At 39.5% G+C, this 13,252-nt stretch overlaps 1 protein-coding gene across 24 annotated transcripts in view; it reads right to left on the reverse strand.

The window, feature by feature from the left end:
- Sorbs2 (sorbin and SH3 domain containing 2) overlaps positions 1-13,252 on the reverse strand; it is a 318,492-nt gene that overhangs the window by 105,643 nt on the left and 199,597 nt on the right. The window lies entirely within an intron of this gene.

Genomic DNA, 13,252 nt, shown 5'->3' on the forward strand with positions numbered 1-13,252 from the left:
TGGGTCACTTTTCATAGTGATGCACTTTTAAGAAGTCATTTTATCATATTTTACCTTTTAGTTTTCAATGTATACAAGCAAAGAAGCTCTTTTCTGGCTGAAAACTCTGGCATGTTTCTAAACACTGGACTTGGCAGCCTTAACATGTAGGGTAAGGATGCCAATGGACCCAAGGGAGAAGGCAGTGCTCCGTTCAGGAGCTTTGAGAATGTTCCTCTCAACGTATTTATTTTAATCTCTCAGTAGCAAAACTTTCAATTTGTTCCCCTTACATGGACAAAGTAAATGGAAAAGTTGCCTCAAGGGATGTCTGTGACCACGGCTGAAGCAGCTTCTAAAACAAGAAGGGATAAACAATCCAAGAACAGGAGGATTGTAAGGACATTTCCCAAAGTTGACCTCACTGTGCCTTCTGAAACAAGGTGTAGCATATTGTGCTGAAGACTAAATCAGGTTTGTAAAGGGGGATGAGGAAGGGAGTGTTCACACCAGAATAATACTGACTGATGAGGAAGGCAGTGTTCACACCAGAATAATACTGACTGATAAAGAAGGCAGTGTTCACACCAGAATAATACTGACTATGGAAGGTAGGCTGATTCTCAGATCATAAAACCGCTAATGTATGAAATAATATTTCTTCACCGAGCAGAGAATTAACACCAACATGTATTATTAGAATTCAATGCAGATATTTGCTAAACATTGGACTCTCAGACAGCAAGGGAGGATTAAGTAGAACAAAGGAAGGCGCCACAGAACCCTGGGCTGCTCAATTTTAAAGTGATGTATCCTGTTACTTCTAAGGGTAATTTGTTAGTTTTTTAAACATTATATTGTTTTAGTTGTCAAAACGTTAAATGACTAACTTCCTAATCATGCAAGACATTTTTTGAGGTTCTTAAAGATGAGCCCTGGTATTTGCATGCTTAAGAACAACCTGAAACCTGAAGGCTTCTTGGGTGACTAATAAAAATGCACAATCCGGTCTCCCTTGTTTGCACAAAAGACATGAACAATTCCACCACTGACAACTCTTGAAGCAATTTAAGCTACAGAGAATCCAATCTCTTTTGTTCTCCTCTGAAAAGAATTGTCTCTGACTGCACTTGCATAACGAGCATAGATTATTCTGGAAGGCATCACATTCTTGGAGTGTTTGCATGCTGCTAGAAGACAGCACTTCAAGTATTTTCTTAAATTGGAATTGAACCAGGGCCAAAGCTATGACAATGGACCATAAAATATAAATCATTTACCCAAAGTAGGCAAGTCCAGAGAACAAAGATCCTAGTGCATCGACGGGTCAAAATCATTTTTCATAGGTTGTACAGGGCCATATTTACTTAAACCAGTTCTTTACAAAGTTGACAGAAAAGGCAACATTATACCAATTCAAGATATGCATGGCAATAAGTTTGTTTTCCTTAGAGATCTCCAGTATTTGTATGCCAATGGATTGTATTGGTTGATACTCCAGCAATGACATGACGTCATGCTGAAATCTTTTAATTGTACCGACTGTCTTTCCATTATCGATACCTCATTGCTGTTTTGTGGAGCAGAGGGGCCTTTGTTTTCAACATGCATGGAAGGATAGACTGTGCAATATTTCTTCTGATTAGGGACCTATTCTAAGGGGTTTGACCACATATTCATGCAACTATGGTCACAGATTTATAATTATGCTTCAGTTTATAATTTATCATCATACTCAGTCATGCATTCTGAAGAACAGCAGAAACAGCATCTCTTCTCCAATTTTAGCCAAGAATTCTGTGTAAGTCATGTGATTTTGGCAGAGCTGAGTATAAACATCAAGGCCATAGGTCAAGTGAGAGAGTCAAACAAGCAGAAATTTAAGGTGAGGCACGGATCTAAATTTTTTTCCATGGATTAATTTTAACCACTCAAATTGATATAGCTATTTTGAAGGAATATATCAGTGTTTTGCTTATTATTTAAATGTAAGTACATGGATTGTCTACACAGGGAGAAAACACTGTGGATGTTAGATTGCTTAGAGATGTATTTTAAACATGAGGACGATATGCTATGCACTAAGGATCTAGAGCAGATTCCAACTTGAGTTTTTTGTGTGCTTTGAAATGGCCTCTTTTGTGCCCTAAGTGATCAATGCATTTCCCTTTCTCTGTCTGTGGCGAGATAAGAAGTATTCAAAATTGCCAAATCAGTTAGCAAATGATTTAGCCAAATGACTTAATTCAGGTTGACATTTAGCATCACTTATCCGTGGGAATATGTCAGCATGCTGCCTTGAAATGTTTACACGAAAATGCCAATCAGTTCATTTTGTTCTTTATACTTCCCGAGTTTTGAAAACAAAAATACACCTCAGATCCCTTTCTGAATGCATCCTCCGAATTGTTCCCCATGTATGAGACATCAACTCCTCTGTCTCCAGGTGGGCGGTACAAAACTCATCACTGTCGATATATGGGGAAGATGTCCCGAGCATAGGAATGCTACCACCCACTATTACTGAGCTAATGAACTTTGAGGATGGGCTCACAGGAGAAGGCAAATTGGGCAGTGCAGTGGAGGGGTCAGTGCATTCAACTTCATTATTTAGGAATGAAGAGAAGTAATTACAAGAATTAAAGAAACAAAAAAAGGTCACAGAGCCACTCATGACTCTTACATGAACATATATCATTCTTTTAAATCGCCTGGTATCTGGGGGGAAAATTTGAAAAAAGATTACGGGCGGAAGGAATTCTGTAATTATTCTTTTGGGGATGTTACCACGTGAACTACTCAAAACACTTACAGATTTTCCAAAACAGCCTTTTTTCCCTAAAGCCATGATAGAGAAAGAAATCTTTACCAGACAGGTAAGACTGTCTGGTATTTTCACCATTCTTCAAAGGCAGTCATAGGGATTGAGGAGATGGCTCTGTTGGCAAACTCTTCACTGCATAAGCATTCGCCTGAGTGTGGATCCCTGGCACCTGTAGTAAGGCGAGGTGCAATGACACCCCAGTAAATGCTGAGGCTTCCGGTTAGTCAGTGTTGCCTACTGATGAAATCTAGATTCAGTGAGATCCCGACCTAATAATTAAGGCTGAGGGTAACTGAAGATGATGTCCACATTAACCTTTGGTCTCCATAGACAGGTGTGCATAGCACACCAGTACACGCATGTGCACACATGCTTATATAAGTATATGCACCCTACACAAACATGAAGTCAGCACAACACTCTAAATGAATGTTATTCTTATTGTGTATGGTCACATAAATATTGTTCTAGCATCCTACCTACCCAATTACATTTACTTTTATAATCCTTACAGATAATTAAAATATACCTCTAAGTGCCTGAATTGCATATTTTTTTTCACTAAGATAGTCATTCAATTTTACAGTACGGTACCAGGAAAACTACATGGGATTATGCTGCAGAGTCAAAAGTCAAATGTATTCTTTATGAAAATGAAGATAAGCCAGGCACAAAACGACTGTATACAGTGAATTAGAACAGTCCCACAACTGAACAGTGTTGAAAGGATGGTGCTGTGGATGTATACGAAATATAGTTTGTGCCTCCTAGAGCTTTCTATGTGAGATTTGGTTGCCGCTGGCAGAAACTTTTACTATGGTATTTAGAAGTGGGTCTTTGTGAAGTGATTAGAATTAAATAAAGATAGAGCCCACGCAATTGAATCCTGATGGCTTCGGAAGGAGAAGGAAACAGATCCGAAGCATTAGAAACGATGCACCTATTCTTTGTCTCTTGCCATATGATGCTCTAAGATGGTTTCCTTTACACCTGAAATATAAGTTAAGATAAGCACTATTCTTTTCAACTTTGCCATTCTGAGACACTGTGTTATTGCTCACAGAAAACATTCTAAATCAGAGAAGACATGGTGCCAAGACGGACTGGATTCAAATTAGATCTACCTTGAATCACGGATACACTGGATACTGATCTCACAATCATCTTCATCAGCTACAGTAATTCAGGTCGACCTTTCCCTCACTGACAGGTGAACAGCATACATCCCATTTACCAGCATATAATTTATGTTAAAGTTCTTGATTATGTCCCAGGAGAATAACCTAAGCGGGGCGGTGGTGGTGGCTCATGCCTTTAATCCCAGCATTTGGGAAGCAGATCACTGTGAATTCAAGGCCAGCCTGGTGTATGCATTCTCCTATCCTCCAGCGACCCCACCCCAACTCTATGGTTTATTAGTTGATCTGTATGCATTCTTCCATCCCCAGTTATCCTACCCCAACTTTGCAGCATGCTGGACTGAGAAGGATGTCTGTTATCTGGTGGGGGGACAACTCTTCTTAACAGAGCTTGCATTTATCTAGGATTTTTTTTTTTTGACAGTGCCATGAATACGATAAGACAAACTTCAGGAAACATTTGGAGTAAGCACTCCCCAATTAACTACAGTCAGATCACAAACGCCAAAGAGAGCGACAGTAAAAAGGTTGCAAAGCTTATCCTTGAAAATGTCTTTCCCTTTGCTGTTGACAATTTAGACTCCTAGTTGATGGCTGCAGAAAAGAGATGCTTATAAAACACAACGTAATGAATTATGTGACAGATCAAAGAGTTCTAGCTTCTCTTTCTGTCGCCCTGCAAGGAGCCCCTATTCCTATCTAAGGGGAGCGGAGCATATTTGATCCTTTACAAGAAGAACTCATTTTCAAAATTGTGTGCTTGGTAGAATTTCCCTCTACAATGAAGCTTTATATTTTTTATTCTGGTTTTTATATATTGATAACACAAGTTCTCTGACATTAAAAAAATATTTCATTTGGCTAATTTAGTTTTCCATATTTCAGACATTAGGACATAAACTGAGACAAACATTAAATGCTTTAGTAGGAATAGAGATTTATAGCTTGATATATATATATAATTTTCTAAATTCCAATCCTGTAAGAAAGCAGATTTCTGATGATAGATATGAGGATTAAAAATGTTTTTTTTCCAAGATGACAGAGCAACAAGTGGACACTCGAGAGGCAGCTCAGCTCACTGGAGTCTTAATAAAGAATATAAAGAACACGCATCTTTCTTCAGGGCATCCTGAAATGACGTTAGAAATCAAGACTAAGACCTCCTAAGCCTCACAGCAGAGCCTTAATTCAATATTGAACTTTGAGGGGTGAGAGAAAGAAGAAACTGAGGCTGTGAGATGGAGAACCGAACTCGCTGTGAAATAAAATGGGGATTGTTAGCATAGAACCACAGGCTTATTCTTCTAAGACTAGGAAGGAGTAGTGGCTGCTTGTGACGGACTCCTTCCCAGCTGCTGTGCAAATCCATATGGAGCGCATTATTCTGGTTTTCTAAATCCAGGGATTTCTATGAAAACCCCAGAAATGTAAAAGGAACGTGTCTTCTGAAGTACCTCCGTGGCAATGCTATGTTACCAAGTTCTGACTGTAAAAGAACCCCGTGCATTGCTAATTGACTGTTAAAGTCACAGTGACGAGTTTCCTGATTTAATGCACCTGTTTGCTGAACACCTGTGAAAACATTTGTACAACTTGGCAATGACAAGGCTTATTGTCCAGTTCTTGTATTATTATAAATATGTCTCGGAGACGCTGTGGCGAAACTTCGTCTGTTACCTGGAATTTGAATTTTGACAAAGGGATAGAACAAAATTAACCTGCTCGATTAGTCTTCATGGTTCAAGGGTGTGTTTCTTACTAAGTTTATCTGGAATGAAACTATAGTCAGTCTCATTGTGTACATTTTACATTTGGTAAGTTAGCTCATTCTAGAAAAACTCAGGGGGAAACAATAGATCAAGAGCCAAGGGGGAAAATGTGTGAAGATACCTGATTTTTTTTTTTGACTGTTTAGTATAGCGTCCTTCTATGAAAATGTGCAATAAAGACAGATGTCTTGCATTTTCATTGTCAGAGTGACTTATCTCTGGCATCAGACATGTCACATTATTATCGCAGTGCGACACTACCCTTTGGAGTGCAAGGCTGGTTCTCTAGAACCAAGATTCTGGTATGACACCTGTGTGCCAAGTGTTCAGAAGGAGTAATAGGGGAAGAAGCATGCATTTGAAGGAGTTCCTTTTTTCTGACTGTGTGATTTCAGCATCCTTACTTTGAAGAGAGAGAAAAGGGGCCATCCTTGTTAGTTCTGCAGAGGGCATACACATGAGAGAAGACAAGCAGTTGTGACAACACTGACTTTTAGTAAAAGCAAAGGCAGAATCCTTCAAGGTGGCTGAAGCAACTAAGATTTGATGAAAGGACCTCCTTCTCAAGACGGATATGAGATAAGTCTAGAGGACTTGATAGACTGTGAGATTAGTGTAACACGATTGTTTTAAAATGTAATTAAATCAATGTATAAATCAACTGTGGATTTTTTTATGTAAATAAAGATCGCGGTCCTATTGTTCTGGAAAGTTGGGCCCACTCGAGTCATGTTGGAAAGCATCTTCTTTATTTGTGCACATGACATCCTGGTAGGAAGGCAAGTCTGAGCAGGCTGTGAAGGTCTTTAGAGAATGCTGGCAGGGAGATGGCGAGGCCACTGGCGACAGGGTGGGAACACTGTGGTGAGCTGCCAGTCAAGCGTCAGCAGCTGTGTGAAATACTATTTATTGGCAGATGCTCAGATTGCCTTTTAACGTCAGACATTTCAGGCAGGTGGACCTTTGGGCTCACGATCTCAAATGACCCAAGTTTGTGGTGTGTACTGACAAGGAGTTCTACAGATAACAATCACAGCTAGAAACTTCAGGGTTCCTTAGGGGTGTCACCAAGCTTAAGAAATATGACATCCAAATGTGACTGTCCCCTAACGCTGGTTTTTTAGAAGTCTAGCTGCCAATCCTCACTTGAAAGAATGCAAATAGGTCCACTCTAGAACCAAGTGCTTTTGGATTTCTATGTACTGGAGCAAAATGGGACTTTGCTCTTATTGCTCTTTTGTACAGAAAAATGTTAACCCAAACAATCCAACTTCCAATCCTTAGCCAGTTCATGAGTTCCCAGCATGCTTCACTGTTTATACCTAATATAGCCTTTCATACCTTGCCGCTATTTAAAGCTAAGCTGTCTGTCACTCAGTCCACCAAAAATAGGCAAGAAAAACATACAAATTTTTCCTTAAGTTGTACCCTGGAGAACAGAGATGCTCATTTGAACAACGACTCACAAAATTCCATACTTACTTGACACAGTTGTTAAATAGTAATGGTTAGAAAGTTCTAATAAGATGCCTGGCATATTTTATTTTGTACAACTAGATCTTATTTGCTCTCATCTTGGTTAGTCATTTATCCCTGCCCCCTCTGTTTACAAAAACTCAACTATTTCTTCAAACCCTTGATGTCCATAACTCTTGGAAAGGCTTGAAAGCTCCCTTCTGAGCTTCCAAAAGGCACAAGGCCATGAGCTCGTCCCATCTGGAACGAGTTGGCTGCATCTTTAGGGGAGAGCCACTGAGGTGTGGACTTCTCTACCACAGCATCCAGAGACTACTGTATATTGTACTGCTGTATTCCAGGGTCATTGAGAGAAAGGGTGTCTTCTGGAAATTTGCGGTAACTTGCTAATCACCAATCTCATCATTTCCTTTCCTAATGAAAATACAAGTGTTTCCTCAAAGTTGTGAGTAATGGAAACCCAGAATCCACTAGGATCATGCATGCTTGTACTAATTCTATCCCGGTATGTCTGAGGAAAGCTTTACAGTAATAACTAGATAATTTCTAGTTTATTCTTTTATCATTAACATGTGGGCTGTCTGTACTTCTTGATTATAGCAAAAGTCAGTAATGTCACTTATTGGGGAGGAAGTAAAAAATACAAAAACCCAGAAAGTTAATTCTTTTTTACAGAAGCACAACTTCACAAATATACATGCAAGCACACACACATGTGCACATACATGCACACACAAACTCATTAACACAGTGCACACACATACACACATGTGTCCATACATGCACAAACATATGCACACACACACAATCAGGGTCAGAATCAAACAACTCAAATTTTAGGTAGCTTTCAGACACATGCTCTTAATCTAACTTCTTTTTATCTTATTACTAAATGGGTGTCCTGTAAATGTGGGCCAAAGGGGGGAAAAAAACCAAACCAAACCAAAACAATCACATGTATGTGTCTGACTTTTTAAATTAATTCCTTGATTAGAACACAAAGAAATGAGTTTAACTGTGACATTTTCAGACATATCTCTTATTTTTGTTCTTATTCACGTCCCCTACCACCATTTCCAGTCTCTCTTCGCTACTCTGGGTCCCTTTTCACTTCCTCGACAGCCCTGATTCTTCTCTCATGACACATGCCTTCCTTTGTCTTCTGCTGTCCCCTGCTTTAGAGCTCTCTCTCTATTTGCATCTCCCTCATACAATCCACATTCTAATAAAATCTAGAAATCCAAGCAAATATAATTTAACTTATACAAATGGAAGACTTCTTTTAAAACACAAAATTGAAGGACTTCTATCATCTGAAATACACTAACTCTAGGAAGGTAAGTAGTCACAGACATCCCCTGAAGGTTTACGTGCTGACCACTAAGCTGACTGCTCTGGTTGCAGGTTCCAAACAGAAGCTAAAATTCACAAGAAGAAGATCATTAAAAGATTCATAGTTCTGATAGGACCAGGGTTAGAGGGGATATACATTAATGGAAGCCTACAACAGTTAGGCTATCTTTAGCTGCCAACTTAGCTCCAGAAATAGGGTCTGCCATATGTCTTTCCATATTATCTCAAGTGTCTGTCTGTCCCCTGGGGTTCTCAACTTGAGAAATGATATCTAAGAAAATATCCATTTCAGAAATCTACACTTAAAAAAAGGAAGAAACGTCAGCCCATAAATTATCATAACCTTGTAAAAGCAGGAGGGATGTTGGGAGTGACAGGAATTATTCATTTACTTGGGCTTCTGTTAGAGTTGACAGCAGAGAAGTCCCCTGAAACTAATAAATCACAACACAGCTTACCGTTCCAAATGTCACAGTCTTTGTACAGCTCCCATTTAAAGCGCAAAGACTGCTGATTTTGAGGAAACAGGGCCAGAACATCGAAGCCCGTTTCATTTTCTGACAATATTTTCATCGCATTTTCTAACTGGCAGAGTCATCCATGCCAACATGTTCTAAATCACAGCGGCACGTGGAGCCCAGTGGCATTGGAAGCTATTTTGTGTGTGTGGGGGGTGGGTGGGTGGGTAACTGCTTTGCTAGGTTTTGGAAACAATTACCAGAGTCTGTGACACAAAAATGTCAGTTTGTTCCCCTTCTTTAGAAAAAAAAAATACTGCAATTAGACTGATTACTTAGCACAAATTATGATTTCATACACTTAGCTATATTTTAATGCTGCCCTATGACACATGTATCATCAAGGAAATACTGATTGGAGATCTTCTGAATTGAGGAGAACATGAGGAATATGTAGTATGGAATGTTCATAAAGAAAATTTGGTTTCCTTCAAAATTACAGATGAGCGCTAAGCCCAGGAAATAATGCTCGAATGGGTTCCCCGGGTCTTATTTTAATGACTACATAAAATGGCCTGCGCATCAGGTATCAATTTCTAGGCAGCAAATGGGTTTTTAAAGGTTTCTATGTAGTTTAAGCACGTATAGTAGCACTTTGCCAAAGAAGCTAGCTTTCGGTATCCTCCAATGCAACGCCAGATCTGGCTCTCGCCAAGTTAAGCCAGTTTCTATATTGCTCTGTGTAAGCTCCAATTCATAGGCAACTCACACGCATTCCTCGCTCTGCTCCAGGTTTGAGAAATCCCCTCCTCAAATTTGACTCCATTTCCCCTACATCTCCCATCTGGGATCTGGCCTCATTCGTTCTTCATTTAATTAATAGCCAGACATTGCAAAAGCTCATTTTATTTCAGATCCCATGTAAACTAAGACTTGGGGTCTCCCCTTGAGGTGGCACTACCTCTCTGCTATGTGTGTCCTCAGAAGTAAAATAAAAGCCATTTTACTCTGGAAAGATCCCATCTGTTTGCTGAAGTCCTCCATTTAATTTTGTTCTAGACTGTAGAGCTTAGGTAGGGGTTTAAGCATTTTTTGTCCTTTCGATTTTCCACAGATTAAGCATAGGATAGCACTTGGGCTGGAGAAGATAAAAATAATAACAATAATAATAATAAACAATAATCAATGAACAGTGACTTGGAGGCCAATACTATTGGTGGCTACCTTGAGAATAAAGAACACCTAATAGATGATCTTCTGTGCATGGTAGGAGTTGGCAAGGTGCATAACAGTGGAAGCGGATGTTTTTCATCACTTGTCTTAAGATGTTCTAGGTCTCTCTTCATTGCACTTTAAGTGGCTTAGGCTCCTTCTGTGGTCCATTGCTAAGAGCACAAAGCAGGCCCTTGAGGAGAGCTCAGAATCCTCCCCTGTCTGTCCCACAGCATCCTCATGAATGCAAAGAACTGAAGTAGACAAATGAGCATGACTTTCCTTAAGTTGCATATATTACACGGTGTCCCATAATAAAATTTCATCTTGGATACATACAAACACAAAATCAGGAAGGACATAGCCTGACCCTTGCAACGCGAAGGCACGCCCTGTCAACGGAGGAACCCATTGCGGCTGTTAGTATTTTTATTTATCTTGATTCTGACCACTTTGTCCAGAGAGGAGGGAGAGGAGCCCTCATGGAAGTGAGTCACATTTCAGTTATAATCACCGGAACACTCAAAGATGAAATCATTTTATTCAGCTGAATCAACATTATAAAAAGTAAATTACTTCATATATCTTTGGCCTGCAGCTAATTTAGCTATTTTGAGCATTTCCTGGAATTATCTCTCACCCATTCTTTCTTTGCTGTATTATGCCCATATCTGTCTTTCTTTCTTTCCAGCACTTTCCTGGTCATGTTAATGAAAAGGAGGAGGAAGAAACTTGAAACAGATTTTCAATATATATATGAACACTTAAATATATAAGTGTATATTTACAGAGATGATTGTATATAAACCTGAGTCTCTCTTACTTTTTTGTCAAAAGTTTTTATTCAGCTCCTATAAACTAGATATACCTTCAACCTTTATTATTTAGTAAAAGGAAGCTAAACCTATAATAAAGTGACATATATTTTCCTGGAACGGGCTAACCTTCATATTAGAGCAAGGGTGACATTTGGTTATTTCCCTTTTCTAATTTACCACGTGCTTGTAATTTACTATGTTACTTTTAGAATGCATTTTATCAGTGGTTAAATGAAAGTAGCATATAAGTAAATTATAACATGTACACACACATCTGCATACACATACTTCTACATTTAAAATGAAGTCATAGAAAAAATGATGTCCTTTTCTCTAAACACAAACCTTTGATTCCTGTTCACTTTGGTCTCTTCAATGTCCAAACCTTGTCTCTCCCCACCTAACCCCAATTTCCTTGCTTTCCAAAGTGCAGTTCAAGCATTCAAACTTTTTATGCAACTCTAACATGGTAAGCAAGAGGGACTTGTTCTATTAGCAGTTGAATGTCTCCAAAGCATATCCTTTAAAAGAAATAAACTGATCTCCATTTATCTGAGGTTTCAAAATGAATTGTGTTTCCTCTACATTATCACTTAATTCGCCCCCTTCCATGTGATGCCTGCATTTGTATTATGGACATCATAGTCTACTGCTGAGGCAGATTTATTTATTTATTTTTGGCTTTGCTTCCTGTATGAGCTGCATAGTTGGTCTCATGTGGTGAGAGCCTTGACTCATACATATGAGCTGTGTACTACTGGAGTCACCAATAGTAAGCTGAGCATCTACCAGTCAGCTGTCCATACTCAAAGACATGAGCCAAAAGAGACGCGGTGAACTAAGTGAGGTTGCCTGGTGGAGTTCAGAAAAACCTGGCTTTTGGGGCAAATAATGTTTGTTTCCTATATGCAAACTGAGTTACAGCTCTGTTATATTGAAAATAAATACATGTAAAGCTAATTAGACATTCTGGCATAATCTTGAAAATAATGTAATGGGTTCTACAATTAAATAAAACAATGATTGTTTAATAGGCCTTAACTTTTGCTGCAGATGTTTAGTGTTGTAAGTTCAGTGAGGGTCACGTGTAGAAATTCGAAGGTTGAGCTGAAATTCGAATTTCAGGTCAAGTGATATGATAGTTTAAACACAATAAGATTTATAATCAGCATGAAAACAAACTTCTGGGTGTATCTTTGAGGGAAATTTCGATTGGTATTAAATGAGATGGGAAGGCCTACCCTGAATGGGCATCGCACCATTCCATGGGCAGGGGTCCTGGACTAAATCAAAACAAGAAGATGAGCTCAGCACAAGAATTCATATTCAGTGTGACCAAGGCAAGCTAGAGAAGGAAGGGTTTATTTGGACTTGTGGTTCCAGAGGAATGAAATTCCACTAAAATGGGGACATATGAAGGCAAGCTTGAGAGCTTACACCTTCAAACCACGAGCCCTAAGCAGAGAGAACATACTGGCAGTAGACGAAAATTTAAGCTCTCAAAGTCCAGACCAATGATATTCTTTCTCCAAGGAGATTGCACCTCTTAAACCTCCATAAATGGTGCCACTAACTGGGGATCAAGTGTTCAAATCCTCAAGACTATGGGGGACATTTCTCATTCAAGCCACTACGTCACCTGCTCAGAGAGGCCATTCCTGACCACCCCATATGCCCATATGCATTGCCTTCCTCCTTGGTTCCATTATTCTTTGGAAGCTGACCTGCAGAGCTCTTCTTACTGCCTTGCCTCTTACATGTTTGCTTATCATCTTGTTTTCTGTCACCACAGCAGGGCCCTTCCATGGGAGAATGTGATTCAGAGACAGGAAACGCAGTCATGGGTTGGAACCCACAGGGGGAACAGCCCTTATTCTGGGAATGGCTCCACGCAGGGTGGACAGGGGAAAGAATGAGTATGGTGACATTCTCAAGTCAAGATTTCTTTTCCCTTTAGGAAGTTCAAGGACATAGTCATTTTTAGCACCTGGGTAACTATGGAAATGTTACTGTGTAGAGGTGTGAGCCAGAGAAGCTCAAGGAGAGTAGAACAAATCCGGGTTCCATAATATAACCAGAACTGTCAACAAGAGCTGGGCATCATGACACAAGTCCATAATCCCAGCACTCGGGAGGTGGATGTGGTGAGATCAGAAATTCATGGTCATCCTTGAGTAGATAGTGAATTCAGGGATAGCCTGGGCTACAAGAAATCCTGTCT

This window comes from Microtus oregoni, unplaced genomic scaffold (genome assembly GCF_018167655.1).
Source record: "Microtus oregoni isolate MIOR12 unplaced genomic scaffold, Mior012 000041F_ref0000270, whole genome shotgun sequence".
In the NCBI taxonomy this organism is placed as follows: domain Eukaryota; kingdom Metazoa; phylum Chordata; class Mammalia; order Rodentia; family Cricetidae; genus Microtus; species Microtus oregoni.